The following is a 14772-nucleotide window of genomic DNA, read 5'->3' as shown; positions in this document are numbered from 1 at the left end:
TATAATAAAAGAAACCCTGTGGGAAACCAGGTGTGAAACTATTCACATCCAACGATAAACAATTGATTTAGTGGTTACAGCTCACTAGGTGTCATTTCAAAAGCCTTCTGTCTCAGTTGTTGGTAAAGATGTCAGAGAAGCAACCTGCACCTTGTGTCTGTTCATGGAAGAAAGACCACACAGTGGTCTCAAAGATAAGACAATTAATCTCTAAAGACAATGTTTATTATCAACAGTAAAATGAGCAGTGATCTCACATCAGGGGAAGAAAAGACTCTTAACTGCAATTTTATCCTAATTTGGCTGAAATGATGAGAATAAATCAAAGAGATTTTAGAACAGACTGATATGCTTTACATCAGTGGTAGTATGGCAAGAATTGAGAGAAACACTGCCAAAAGCAGTAGTTTATCCCGTTGAAAATAGGAAGCTTCCAAGACGTCTTAGAAGGTATTATTAATGGAGTGTGTTTAAGAAAATAATAACTGGGGCTTGGGGGAAGTCTCAGGAAATAATATGACTGTTCATATTTGTAATTATTCTGCTGGTTTGTTTTCATTTAATAGCAGTCAGAATTAGATAATGAAAATATTCTACTTCATAATGGAAAATTAATATGCATCTATTAGGTAAAAGTTTGGACTATTCTGCAAGGTAATTAAAAGTGTAGTTGAAAGAAAAATAACTGAGGACCAACAGACCTGTGTTTTTCATCTGGTGAAGAAACAAGAATGTTCCCCAATATTCTGGAGGGGGAAGGAAAAAAAAAAAAAGCATAACAATTCTTTGGATTTTTTTAAAGCATTTTTTTTAAATGGAAAAGTTATTCTAAAGATTATGCATAGTTGTACAGCATGCCTGATTTATAGCCCACACAGGACACCATAAGAAAGCAGGGCCAAATCCAGAGCAAGCATAAATCAGCTGTTAGCTTAAATAGAGCTTTGGACTAGCTGAGAAACTCATCCTTATTCCACTATATTGGTAGTAAAAGCAGCATGTCTCATTTCTTTCTGAATTAGCTCTCACTCTTGTAAAGGTTCTACACAACTTAAAAGTCCATTATTATTCATAGAAGAAAGGCTTGTAATAATATATGTTATTAAAAGATAGGAGGGAAACAAATTCTATAGGTCAGAACCTGTCATTGCTTGAAAAAGCACAAAGTCCATCTTCACTGAATTTGGATGATTTTCCTTAAGAAGTGAAGCCAGGGAAGATAGATGTGTCACTGGCTGAAGAGTTATTGTGTAATAATAAATATTGTAGAAGACAGAGAATCACCTTTTTACTGAACATTTCAGAAGTTTAAAGATATATGACCCCTGCCTTGACATTTAACTGGGGCAGAAGAACCCACTCCCGCTCAGTTATCTGGGAAACCTCATTAAGCTAAATTCTGCTCCTTGACACATTTCCAGCAGCTGTTGAAAGACCATATGGATCCCTGCATGCACCTTATAAGGCCTAGAGTTCTGCAAGTGCTTTACCACTAAGTAATAAAAAGCTCACATCATTTTGCACTTTACAAATGGGGAAATGAAGACACAGAGACATTATGGTCTTCTCCCACAGTGTGGCAGAAGCAAAGAAAGAGGGTACCTTAGGTCAGAGGCCACTGTTCCACCTTCAGATTGTGCTGCTGGTGTTCATAAACATTCATTCATTTCATATTAAAAATGTGTGATAGTGAAGGCAGTAGTAGCATTAATATATGTTTTTTTTTTCCTTTGCATTTTATTGCACACTAGGCAAAACAGGGAAATGCTCTGTCATCTGTTTGATGGATTACCTCTGCTGCCTGGTATGGAGTCCAGACAAGTTAACAACAATATTTGGGACTAAACATACTTTTGCGCTGTGGAAGCGTCTTCAAGAGTAATGATCACCCTAACATGGAGAAACCGTGTAAGGGTGATCACCTGTGTATCTACATGAGGCAAAGCATGTTTCAAGCTGTACATGCTCTGTGTGTGCTCACTTCTATACTGCAGTTAACTACTCCATGTAGAAAACATTCCTCCCGTGGAACACACAGGTCACATTGCAAATTTAATAATTTAATCTATAGTTTTATTCCCCTGCAGTATGCCTTTTTTTGCCATGAAATCTCTTCAGTCCTGCTCTGATCTCTCTGTTGTGGTCTAAGAAAAACAGTGTCTGGCTTTCTATGTAGTTTGCCTTGGGCTTTAAGAACTAGGTGCCTTCCTCATGTCACCATAAAGCATATCCTTACATTGCTTGGCATGGTCCCACAGCAGTACCTCAGCCCTTCCATGTAGAATAGGGTTATGCTCCCCTCTGTGGCAAACAGACCATCCTGTCTGTTGCATGTTTAAACCTTTTGTGTTAAACCAGAGATTTAGTTGTATGATTTCTGTTTGAGCTTCTTTACTTTCAATGACAAAACAAAAATTATAAAAGCGATCCCAACTCTACTGTAAATGCTTAAAAAAAAAAAAATCCTTCTTCAACACAGTCAGCATAGATACTTCCCATTAACACTTAAAAAACCCTGCTTTTTGTGATGCTGTTTTTTTGTTTGTTTGATTTTTAAAAAATCTGAATAGGAAGGATCGTAACTGCAGCCTTCAAAGCACATTCTTTCCTTCAGATACAAATGATGTAATCTGACACAAAATAGAGCTGAAAAATGAATTGACTTGGCTGAAATGAGCTAAAAAATTGTGATGGATGTTTACTGAGCACAAGCAAACACTGTACGCCAGATTCTGTCCTTATTCTGTATGATAAATGATTGGTAATGGAAGCAGAATAAAACTGTAACATATCTTCATGCTTGCAGGGGTGTAAGAAAGGAGGAGATCCACTGAATAAAAACAGTACTTTAAAAGGAAAACCAAATGAAGGAACGTTATTGAAGTGGGAATTCACTAGTATAAAATTGGAGAAACCTAATGATAAAAAAGCTCTATGAAATTTGAAAATACAGAGAGTACTTCTTCACAGAAATACATCTTCACTGTATATTTCATTATGCCCCTGGGAGTTGCTTGTGTATATCATCTGCATAGAAAGGAATGGATTTCATCTTTGGAGTATTTTGCTGCTAGCTGGGAAATCAACAAAATGTTCATAAACAGTATCTTAGAGGAGCTACTAAATGCATTTCACATTCCCTAGAGGAAGCGTTTCTAGCGGCAGCAGGCAACACTAGCTCTATTTTCTACCTTGTCTGCCTTTCAACTAAAAGTGAACTGTAAAGTTTGTGCTAGGAGCTAACAACTGGTATGTGGGAAAGCAGTAACAAGATTATATTCATTTTCATCCTTGGTTGAGATTTATTCCACATGGCTGTTGGTCAAAAGTTTTTTCCCATCCAAATGCATCTGGAGATAAGCCAGGATACTTGAGACTCATTACAGCTTGTAGAGATGGGTCTGCTGCCTATATTACATCCTAACTTGATCCAACTGGAATTTGTGACGTGGATTTGAGCATAGAGATTGATATGTCTTCTCCAGGTTGCCTGGTACAATGAGTTCGTTGGAGCAAATGCACCTCAGGGGAGAACAGCCACAAAGCAATGGGATCAGGGTAAGACCATACCCAGTAGAACTCTCTCTCTGCCCCAGCTCCATCCCTAGGTCCACCAGCTGCAGGACAAAGCTTCAGATCAGTGGCAAGCCATTGCCTTCCTTCTGCTTGAAGCCTCACTTAACTCTTGGAATGGCTCTGTGAATGGCAATCAGGCCATCACTGTGATTGTGCTTGAGCCTGCTGTGAAGATAAGACCATGGTCTTGGCTCCACCGTGCAGCAGCAGTATGCTGCTAGTTGGGTGGCGTGTGGCACTGCGGTTCCTGCTATGTCAGGTCTGTGGGAGAACAGGTCAAACAGCACCCTCAAGCCCAGAAAAGTCCCTTGCTGGCTTATGAGATTCAAAGGGATGCAGTAGACAGTGGCTTTAAATTGTTTGTGTTCACTGTATTATAGGAAACGCGGAGGCAATAATTACTTCCCTGAGGTAATATCAACTGCCAAAAAAGCACAAAAGCACAAGAAATTTGATCTGCCCATTTCCTGGTTTTGGCCACAGCTCATGAAATCACAAATACCAAATGCAGAGCCTGGATGAAAGAGCCATTCTGTTCTATCTACACACCTATTTCTGGTTCTTCATAGTTCATAAATAATAATATATATATATATATATATTTGAGACTGGAATTGCTCAGGAGTTTCTCTAACCAAAAGGAAAGTGCTATTAGAGTATCTGGGGAGATGAAGAAGCAACTTTTTTTGAGTCACAACTGTGTTTTTGAAACGTGTAAAACTGAAAATATGTTCTTATGAAAACAGGTATATGTATACTTTGAGTTTGATCCTTTCCCTGGAGAAGTATTCAATAGCTTCAGTGATTTCCATGGAGTTATGTCAAATTATATGAGGCAAATATTTGCTCCAGGCCATTTTGCAGTCACGAACATCAGCAACATGATAAAGATTTCAGCATATTTCTGAAACAAAGGCCAGTGTCACTGGTAGACTAGTGGCAAAACATCATTCATAAATAAAAAGGTCACAAGTGACTGAACGGGATGCAAATGAAATATTTCACCCGTTTGAAGCTTCATTCTGCAATCGATTTAATTGTATTCATCAGCCACATTTTCCTAACCTTTCCAAAGGTCTTCCTCTCAGAAGAAAGGCGCCTTTTTTTTTTTTTTTTTTTCCCGTGCTGTTTAAAGTCTGTGTTTGGGAACCTCAGAAAAACAGAGCCCTTCTCAGTCTCTAAGCATGGGTACACACTTGAAAGACAGACCACTGTTGCAAGAGGGAACTGAAGGCTTGACAAATACCTCAGACCAAAGAAACTGACCCAAACAGAAGATGATGTAATACCCATGTGTAAGTACAGATAGTAACATTAGAGATACAAGAAGTAGCAAACACTATCTCAGTAATTACTGATGGAGTTTTGATGCCTCACACACCTACTGTGTGAGCATGTACAGACTAGACACGTGAAGTCTGACCTAATCCAGAACACAGTGGCATCCTTGGAAAGAAGCTCCAAAGAAAATTAAGCGAAAGAGATGTAATCTTATAGCATCAAGCATGAAATAACTGAATTCTTGACTTCCTAATCATTCCTACCTTAGGCAATGAAAACAAGTTTATACTTCAGGGTCAGAAGGAAAATTTATCAGAATTATGGAAATTGATCATGATGTTTTATTTGTCTGCTATGTGCAGGAATTTCTCAGAATTCAGATTAATCTTTTTTGTCAGACATGAACAAGGTCTACTTATTGAATTAGAGCGGAAACTTTTAAGCCTGCTTTCCCAAGATAAAGAACTGTAACATAAGCAAGAGCAGTTTTACTTAGTGGTTTAAAAAAACTATCTAATGCCCTGATTTGTGTTGGAATAGAGGTGAAATTCTCTACTTGCACAACACAATCCACAATGTAACACTTCTAAATCAATTACAAAAAACTGGAGCTTTTATACTATGTATTTTCCCCTCTTTCTCCAAACTATTAGTGAGCAAATATGAATGGACAGCACTAGAATCAAATATTAGTAGGGATAACCCCACATATTTTGTACAGTTATTCCTGTTCCCCAGCTGACCTGCTCTGCTTTATGTCAATGTCTATTTTAAGGGAGTAGGAACTGTCTTTCTGTACTGTGGTTTATGTAGTGTCACAAATGTTGATAGTGATCTCTTGCAGCAAAGGTTTCTGTTTGATCTCACCAGTACAAGAGTGGGTATGTTATTTTCATCAGGGTCTTTCCACTCACTTGATTCATCAGTTTTCTACAAAGCAGGATTGTAACTGGGCTGTGAGAACGGGGAAATTGTACGGGCAGAGTAAGATTTAGCAATTCCTTTATTTCCTGTAAGACAGAGGCTAGCTGGAGGTTGGCTTGTAATAGTTTCTTTTTACTTAAAAAGAAAAAAAAAATTCCTTCCAAACAAAGCAGGAAAGTTCCCATCCACATCCAGTTTTCCCATCCAGTTTGTAAAATCTTTAATAGGTGAGCTTATCTTTTACCTCCTCCCTCTTTAGTTTTCCACTAATTCTGTAACAAGGTAACCTTGTTCTGAGAGTAAATGCCCATCCATCCCACAGATAATGAATGTTCTCGACACACTAGCACATCTTCATTTTTCGCACTACTGTTGCTATCCCACTAGTCGCTCAAAAAGCAAAGTTAATGAGAAGTGTTTTGTCTCTGAGCAATTTAAGCTGAGGCAGATAAACTGTGGATGTTAGACTCTCAGAGATTGTCCCAAGCTGATGTTATAATCTTGTTCGGTCAATACATCTGGTGATATGCAAGCTCTCCCATAGCAATATCCACAGAAACAGTTTAGTTTTGGTTCATGCAGTAGGATTATGAATCTGTAACACCACCACTGCCACAGGTGGGTATTCTCCTAAGTGGGCTCTGACTCACTTGTCATTTGCATTTCTGTAAGAAGGAAAACCCTTAGGGATGTAAATCAAAGGTATTAGTGGGAAGAGACTCATATTCATCTGCAGGAAGCAAGCAAGCAAAAAAAAAGTAAAAATGCCAGTGGCCTCCTATTACAACATCTGCCTCAAAGGATCATTTGAGCATTATTATTGGGCCATAGTTATTCCCAAGCTATTCAGCTTCTTATGGGTGTGAATTTAGTCGTGAGATCCCATATGAAGCCCCCTGTGGGAGAGATGTTGAGAGAGACTAAAGGCAGGACTCTAGCAGAAAGCAAAATTTAACATGCCTACTAGCTCAGGTTTACATGAGATGTCTATACTCTTCATGACCAGCCAGAGCCCTACAAAGCTGCTTAAACAGTCATCTATTGCCACCTGAGATGCCCTGCCTGAGACAGGCAGAGGAGACTGTTAGGTGAGACAGGACCCATCAAACACCCGTGACTTTCTAAGACGTTGTCACAGCCACATAATGTACAATAGGGAATTTTTAATGCCACTTCACACTTACATTCAGCCAACTGATTTGAGCCCTAAGGCTTTCCACTGCTCCTTATGCAGGCAGCAAAGCAGTGAGCACAGCCCAGAAAATAAGTGGTACCGGTCGCCAAAGATTGGAGCAAACAGCACTGCTTTTCTTAAAAGATTTTCCAAGACGACAATTTTCCTGACGGATTAATTGCCTCCCTGCAATTGCTCCCAAAACTAAAGCAGAAACTGTGTACCTCTGTGCCCCATGCTTTTCCTGTTTTCCTACCCTTTTAGACCATTTCTGACAGACAAGTCTGTGCTCAAGTCCAGCTTAAGGCCTAGAACACGATTTGATATCTTGGGATATTGAATTGTGACAACTAGCCAACTTATTTTCCTCACTCAATTCCCATCCCTCGTTCTCTTTGACTTTCTCAGATATTCCTTTTGATATCATCACAGGCTGCATTTAAGTAGCAAAGATATTTCGGCATTACTTGGGAGGAAAAGCATCATTAAGCTAGTGCTTTATAGTCCACAAGTGCTTCAGAACCTACAGGCACAGTTGTTTGCTGTGCAACAGGTCCCTTGTGTCTAATCTCCCAAGTAAATACATGATTCATTCATCCTACAGCAGTGTGGGACCATAAATATCAGAACTTTAATTGCTTAACAGCAGGCCATGTTCATGTGTGGTTGATGAATGCAAGTCTCTGGATAGTAAACACTCAGGCCCCAAACAACCCAAACCTGAAACCCAGAATAAAGAGCTTCGTTGTTTTTGAGAATTTCACGTGACAAGGTAGACCTTGTAGTCAGTAGATCAAGAGTAGTCCCTGCTGAGACTTATGCTATCTAACTTTAGAAACAAAAATATACAACAAGTATTAACTAATTTTTGTTGTTGTTCCTGTCTTAGTATCCTTTTAAGGCCAAAAATGTATTCATTGTGTCATGAACTGTTTCCAGTCAAAATATGCTTGACAGATTCTAATTAATACATTCAAAGGGACAGTTTTAGTACAGTTTCCCCAGACACTTCTATAGCAATTGTGTTTCAAGGGGGCAATAAAACCATGGGGAGGTTTGCACTATAGGAACAGTTAGCTGTTTATCTGGCCTCAAGGTTACTTGGGCATTACATATTCTTTTCTGGCACAGGAAAGTGAATTTAAGAAGGAAAAGACCAAGCACCTTTCAGCTAGGAGGCTTCATCATGCTAGAGTTTGTTTTTTTTTGTGTGTTTTTTTTTTAAAAAAAAAAAAAGCCAAATACAGTGGTCTTAGCAGAGCTCGAAGAGTTCAAGGACACATACATGTTCTTTTACATTCATGTAACTTCCATTTAAATTATTTGCTGTTATGGTACAAGTCATATATAGTATAGAGATATCATTACAGAAGTGCCACTAGGGACTCTAGCATTACAGGTGGATAGACTATTCCATTTAAAGTGGAATTAAAATCCTGCTAGTTCACAAATTAGTGATAACTTTGGAAACCAAGTTCTAACACAATAGCTCTTCAGGGACATTGCGGAGGAGGAAAAACATTTTCATTTGGCTTTGACAATCTCACTTGTTTTCTTGGCCCTATTTGCTTACAGCCACCTCAAACCTAGCACTTACATACAATGTACACTCACAATCTAGTACAAATCTCAGGATACTTGGCACATTTCAGACTTTTAATCACAGCCGCTGATCATTGTTCTTCATAGCCTAATTTAGTTCTGCAAACAAAAGACAATTAAAATGTCAAGCTTCATCAATTGCGTTGATTTTCCAAAGCTGCCTCACACTTGGCTGCAGCTCAGATTGGGATGTCTCCCTACAGACTCTGCGCCTTCCTTGCACTATTCAGCTCTCACGACCAGTCTACAGAAGCAGACACTCCCAGACTGAAAGATTTGCACATAATTCCTGGTTACATCCTAAGGATGCAACAGAAATAGGAGTAACTTTCCAGCAAATCCTCAAGCTCTGCTGCTCAAAGATACAGTTCTCTACTGTAGGAGCTGTCAGTCCTCTACTCCCACTAGTAGCAGCAATACAGCTTCTCTCGATGAATTCTCTGCAGTGTAACAGCTTTTGGAGCTTCAATTTTAACTGGAATCTGTGTTTTAATGGCAGCTGAAGCCCACAGCAGGGGAACCAAGTCTTTAAAGATGGACAGATTTCATCCTCTTCAAACCTTCCTGTATTTGAAGAGAAATATACACGTGTGCCTTAGGTTTGTGAGAAAATGTTGTTAAATGAGTGCATTAGACAGGTCTAGGATCTAACATATCTACTACGATAATATTTTGTACAATAACACATCCTTACCATCATTTCTAAATACTAATCACTTGACCACTTCAGTCATACCTGAACTATGAATTAAGCTTTAAATTTCATTTTTTAAATCAAAATAATATTTCTTCAGCACAGTATTTATTTTTAACACAGTACAGAAAAGCAAAGTTCACACCTGAGTCTACTCAGTGTGGGATAAAAACAATAAGTACAGATGAGGAACAAGAGAGCATATGATTATGAAGAAAAAAGTAACATCTAGTCAGTGCTTCCTGTTTCTCTCGTGTTTCAATGTTACAACATCATTCTGGAAAGATGAACAGCTGGTACAGATAATTTAGAACAAAATAAAGGGAAATAATACTCAGAACAGCAGATGGTTAACCTGCATACTGCACATCCACAGAATTTTCTTTCTCAAAGGCATGAAATGGCTTATAGTCTTCAATAAACATCTGTAATTATAGGTACTAGGATACTGGAGGGCTTTATGAAAGCATAAAGATTTATACCTTTAGAGAAGCACTGTCAAGACTGAGGTCTGTTTTCTCATGGATACACATGTTGGGCTCACACAGCCAGTAATGTCTAATCCATGTCTTATAAGAAGCACCTGAGTGCACAGCATAAAAAAATACATAGGACTGACTGACTGCATTGGTGGGTAGTTGGGAATGGTAAGCACCAGAAGGCAACTAAAATCAAGCAATCCAGAATTTACAAGATCAAGTAATGGCACTGAACTAAAAGAAAGTAAATTTATATTAGATATAAGGAAGAAATGCTTCACTCAGAGGGTGATGAGGCCCTGGAACAGGCTGCCCAAAGAAGCTATGGCTGTCCCATCCCTGGAGGTGCTCAGGGTCAGGCTGGATGGGGCTTTGGGTAGCCTGGTCTGGCAGGAGGTGTCCCTGCCCATGGCAAGGGCATGGAAAAGGGTGGTCTTTAAGTTTCCTTCCAACCCAAACCGTTCAATGACTTCAAGTATACATTTACTCCTAACCCAACTCCAAAATAGATAGGACACTGTGTAGACAAATCAGGAGAGGTCTTTGAACACACTTATCTAGAAATCAAATGCAACACCTGCTGCCAACTTACTTTCCATAGAACAGTGACTGTCTTTCCCTTTCTCTGAGTTGAAAGGGCAGCCACCTCAAACCTCATCAATTCTTCCACCACCCCTAAATTCTTGTTCTGTTTAAAGGATACTAGCAGTATGATTTCTTCATTTCTGGCAACACATTTCTGGCCAAATGTTCAGCTGATGTAAATCAGCAGGATTCAGTTGATTTCACTGAATCACAGGTAGTGCTTAAACTCTTATCTGAACTTCAGCCACACTGTTTTGTTCTGCACAGTGAGTTTACCCTATTCACTGTAGTTTTCCTATTATTATCATCATTCAAATGCAGAAATATGAAGTGTGTGTGACTCCAATTCTGATAAAAAAAATAATTATGAGTTACATATACTTATTTAAGTAGGTTTTAAGTAAAGGAAAAATATAGGAAAAGTATACTTGCAACTTTTAGATACATTATCTCATGCACATGCATGAGCCTACTATTTTTTCCCCGCACCTGTCCTCTAAATTTTTGGCATATCTTTCTTCTCATACACCTAGCAATATTTGTTGCTCTAAGTGAAGGGTAATGCTACAAGAGAATAATTTGATGGCAAATTGAAAGAATACTTAATCTGATCAATTCCTGCTTTGAACTTGTGCAATGCTAGGAAAGCTTGTCAAATTACTGTGCTTACATAGTGAAGCTGCCATTCATGATCTTGTACACTGAGCATCATTTAGTGCTGCATGTAGGTAGCAGCACAGGGGTAACGTGCAAAAATAGGTTGTAACAGACATCATCAAGACATTATCAAGACATCTCCGGTAGCACAAAAAAAAAATCAGAATATTAAGAGAAACATCTGTGAAGAAAGCGCAGTATTTTCTTCTGGTCTCATTCAAAACAAACAAGAACAGAAGCACATGAAGAACTAATTGAAAAAGTAAGTTAACTGAACTATTTCAAACTTCAAAAGAAGTGCTGAGCAATTTCAGTTTACAAGGAAGCTTCAAGTAACCTAAACAAATAAACATTAATTTGGATGAAATCAAGATGGTATTCAAAGTAAATCTGAGTGCTGTTTTTTCTCAGCACACTGTACATTATGAATGTAATATACTTTAGATTTTATGAAAAAAATAGGCAATGAAGTCTTAACTTTACAGAATTTCAGCCTACACAGGAAAATGTCACATAGTAGCGTTACCTGATGGAATCCAGAACTGGAGATTTTTTTTCTTGTGTCAACATTGAAGGTTGGCTGCCAGTGAGTTATGTTGCATCTGTGTACCTTCTATTTATCATGAAATGTGTTCTTCTAGTGAAGGTGTCATCTTGTAGAACTGTGGGTGAAAACAGAATTATGTAAGAGCAAATATCAGATATTTCTATTAACTTGCTTATATAGCTGAAAATGTAACATGGATAGAAGCTACATGCAAGTGTGTAATTGTGAAACACTGACTAGAAAACAGGAAACATTATCAGTTACTTATCAATGATAAATTATCAGGACTAACAAAATTAACTTGAAGGATATTAGATACATACACAGGAATTGGGAACTCAAAGTTTAGCTCATATAAAATTGAGGTGATAGCTGAAGGAAGGTAACAGGGACTAGCTGAGAAATCTGGAAAACAATACCACAAGTGATTGGGAATCTGAATTGAATTACAAAGAATACAGAAGTTGTAATGCAGTATGATTGTAAAGAACATAGGTTTGGTGCAGAGTAGATCATATTAGTGTAGGAAGATGGTAGCAAAAACATAAGTATAAAAGGTGTTTCAGTACTTGAAACATGAATATATCTACCCTAGGCTTCCTTTTATTAATTTTAGGGTATATTGTTAGACAAAATAGGTATAGTAGAGGGAGCTGGAACATAAGCAACAAAAAAGGATAGTGACTCAGTGGGTGAATACCTAATGAAACAATAAAAAATAAAGGAGATGAATAATCGGAAAAGCAGCAATATACTGTGAAAACCTAAGACTACTTTCTAAACCTTATTCTTGCAGAAACATATCTTTCTAGAGAAAACAAACCAGTAAGTTCTTTTTAGAATATTCTAAATGTTCTTAATTATAGAACAAACACCCCACGTTGTTTGCGAAAACCAAGTAAAGCAAAGAAATGTCAGTAAACTAGTAACTACTGTTTATTCAATTTATGTTTTGTACAAACAGAATGTTTTAATATCAGTTTGTAAACATCTCCTTACCCAAACTGCATATTCAGTTGAACATCATCTACATGCAAGTCAGTTGAAAACAAGCACATTCAAAAAAAAAAAAAAAAGCTAAAATTCAAAGGAAAAAGCCCTTAAAAGGACAATAAGTAGGATAAGTAGGAGTGAAAAAAGAAGAAAAGTAAGGAACAAATGCAAGTAGTTGTTCAAACATTTTGCAGTGTTTTACTTGATAAACAATGTTAGAAAATCATCAACTACAGAAAGACCAAAAACATATATCTACCCCACTCATTTTGTATAAACCCAGTTGTGGACTGGAAGATGGAAGATTTTAAACAAGGCTGTCTGCCAAGAGGAGAAGAGGAAGTCCCAGCTGTAATTAAATAGACTGACTCCTCTTCCTCTGCGAACAGAGCAAGAGCTCTTCTTTGATGCCTCTTGAGACTTCCCCTTTTCTGTGGCTATCGCAGTGAAGACCACCTGGCTCACTGCAAGATGAATTAGGAACAGAGGGAGGACTGGATATTTTTAGGATTTACAGCCTAAACTCCTTTCAGGTGTTTGCATGAGGAAGAAAATGAATGACATGGGAGGAAAGAAGGAGCACCCCAGCTGAGGATCATCCTTCCCTCCCACGAGGGGAGTTTCCAGCCTGCTGCCTCTAGGCATCCTGAGGAGAGGAAAAGGGCAGAAACTGCCCTCAGCAGCCCTCTGTCCTCTGTCAGGAGACAGGTGCTTACAATGCAAATTGCTGTACGCTCTCCTATAAAGGAGGTTAAAACAGACAATAATTTGCTTTTCAAATATAGTGGCTATTAGCTTTGAATAAACCATACAAACTGTAAATGCTAGTTACGTGTCCTCCTTACCACATCCACTCCCTTCCTGACTGGGACAGTTAGATCGTGACAGAAGCTGAGGATGTGCATCCTTTAGTCTTCTCAAGATGGTTTTCAAATTTCTGCATTTTTCTATCCCAACTGATATTGCTTGAGCAACTATTCAGTTTTCCTATTAGGATAAGCTAAGGATGAAGAATTTCTGGGATATGATACAATCCTTTACACATAGACAAATCAGCTGAGTAGTGATGTGTTTTCACAGCTTTCTTTGAGATAAACTTTTCTCTTGCTCTGCCCTCTTTCCTTTAGTGCATACCTCCAGAAGTCAGTGCAACTCTACCAGCTGCTCAAAATCAGAGATGAAGCTGCCCTTGCAAGCGCCCTTTCCAGCCTGGCTGTTGCCCTTGCTGGCAGGACCAGCCAACTGCTCAGCTGGGGAGCTGCAGATGTTGATCTGTCCCAGGCCTCAATAGGCAGCGTCACATCAGAGGAATCCAGACTCTTCTTTCCAATCTACCTTGTTTTGGAAATCTTCTGAGTGTTATTAGATTCTGTAAGACCTGACCTTTAAAAGTCAGGGGTGCAATTAACCAATCTGGCCAGCTCTGCATCAGCAGCTCACGCTAGCCTGGAAGAGGCAGGCACCAGACAATTCACTTCTGACTAATGTTATTAAAGAGGAACAGGAGGTGGACCCAGACGCTTTAATTAAACTGCAGCAGGTCTGCTCAGCAGGCTGTTATGATTGAGTGCAAAGCAAAGATACCTTGCAAAGCGTGCTAGAAACACAGGGCCTCATCTAATTATGTGGCATAGCCATTTTTGTGCAGATTTTCTGGCAGTAGCCAGTTATCCAGCTGGCAAAAGGAAGGGAAGGTATCCAGAGACATCCTCTACTGCCAACACTCTGCTTTAGAGGCCTCTATACTGATTCACTTTATCAAAACTAGTGTATTAAATGCACAGTTAGAATTAAAGGAAAAGCAGTGTTACCAGGAGATCACCTTCATTATGTGTGTGGGTGACTGCTCTGCTCTCACTTCTATACCAGAAATAGCCTTGCATATAAGAGGCATTTTCTCCACTCTGTAGGACTCTCTTTTTGTGGTGTAGGTGAAGACATAGGCTCTAGAGCTTCTGGCCATTGCTAAATCATCACTCCTCTCTCTCCCTGTCCCATCTACTTTAGATATGGACTTGAATTGAAAACAGAAATTCATCAGAAAGATGAATCTTGGGGCTCTATTTGGCTTTATTTATTATTATTATTTGTTATTATTACTGGTATGTCAGTTGACTTGAATTGCAGACTGCATTTGTCTGTATCAGTGTTTGCTGTCCTTTCCACTGGGGATCTACTGACATTTTTTGCTTCTTTCTCTCCCTTTATCTTGCTCACAGTGAATTTCCTCTGGTTCCACATGGCCCTTTTCTGTTAACAC

The 14772-nt window shown here is 38.7% G+C and overlaps 1 protein-coding gene and 1 long non-coding RNA gene across 5 annotated transcripts in view; one reads left to right on the top strand and one right to left on the bottom strand.

Annotated features, from left to right (window-relative positions):
* The window catches only part of RERG (RAS like estrogen regulated growth inhibitor), a 109698-nt gene that overhangs the window by 58007 nt on the left and 36919 nt on the right, over positions 1-14772 (top strand). The window lies entirely within an intron of this gene.
* Positions 7729-12991, bottom strand: LOC308180511. Its single transcript, XR_013940981.1, has 3 exons — positions 12772-12991; positions 11499-11634; positions 7729-9121 (listed from the first exon to the last, which is right to left on the bottom strand). It is a non-coding gene; the product is annotated as an uncharacterized lncRNA (long non-coding RNA).

This window comes from Anser brachyrhynchus (assembly GCF_964034855.1).
Source record: "Anser brachyrhynchus genome assembly, chromosome: 1".
Taxonomy (NCBI): Eukaryota; Metazoa; Chordata; class Aves; order Anseriformes; family Anatidae; genus Anser; species Anser brachyrhynchus.
The sequence above is the reverse complement of the archived record's forward strand: the minus strand, read 5'-3'. Positions and strand labels throughout refer to the sequence as shown.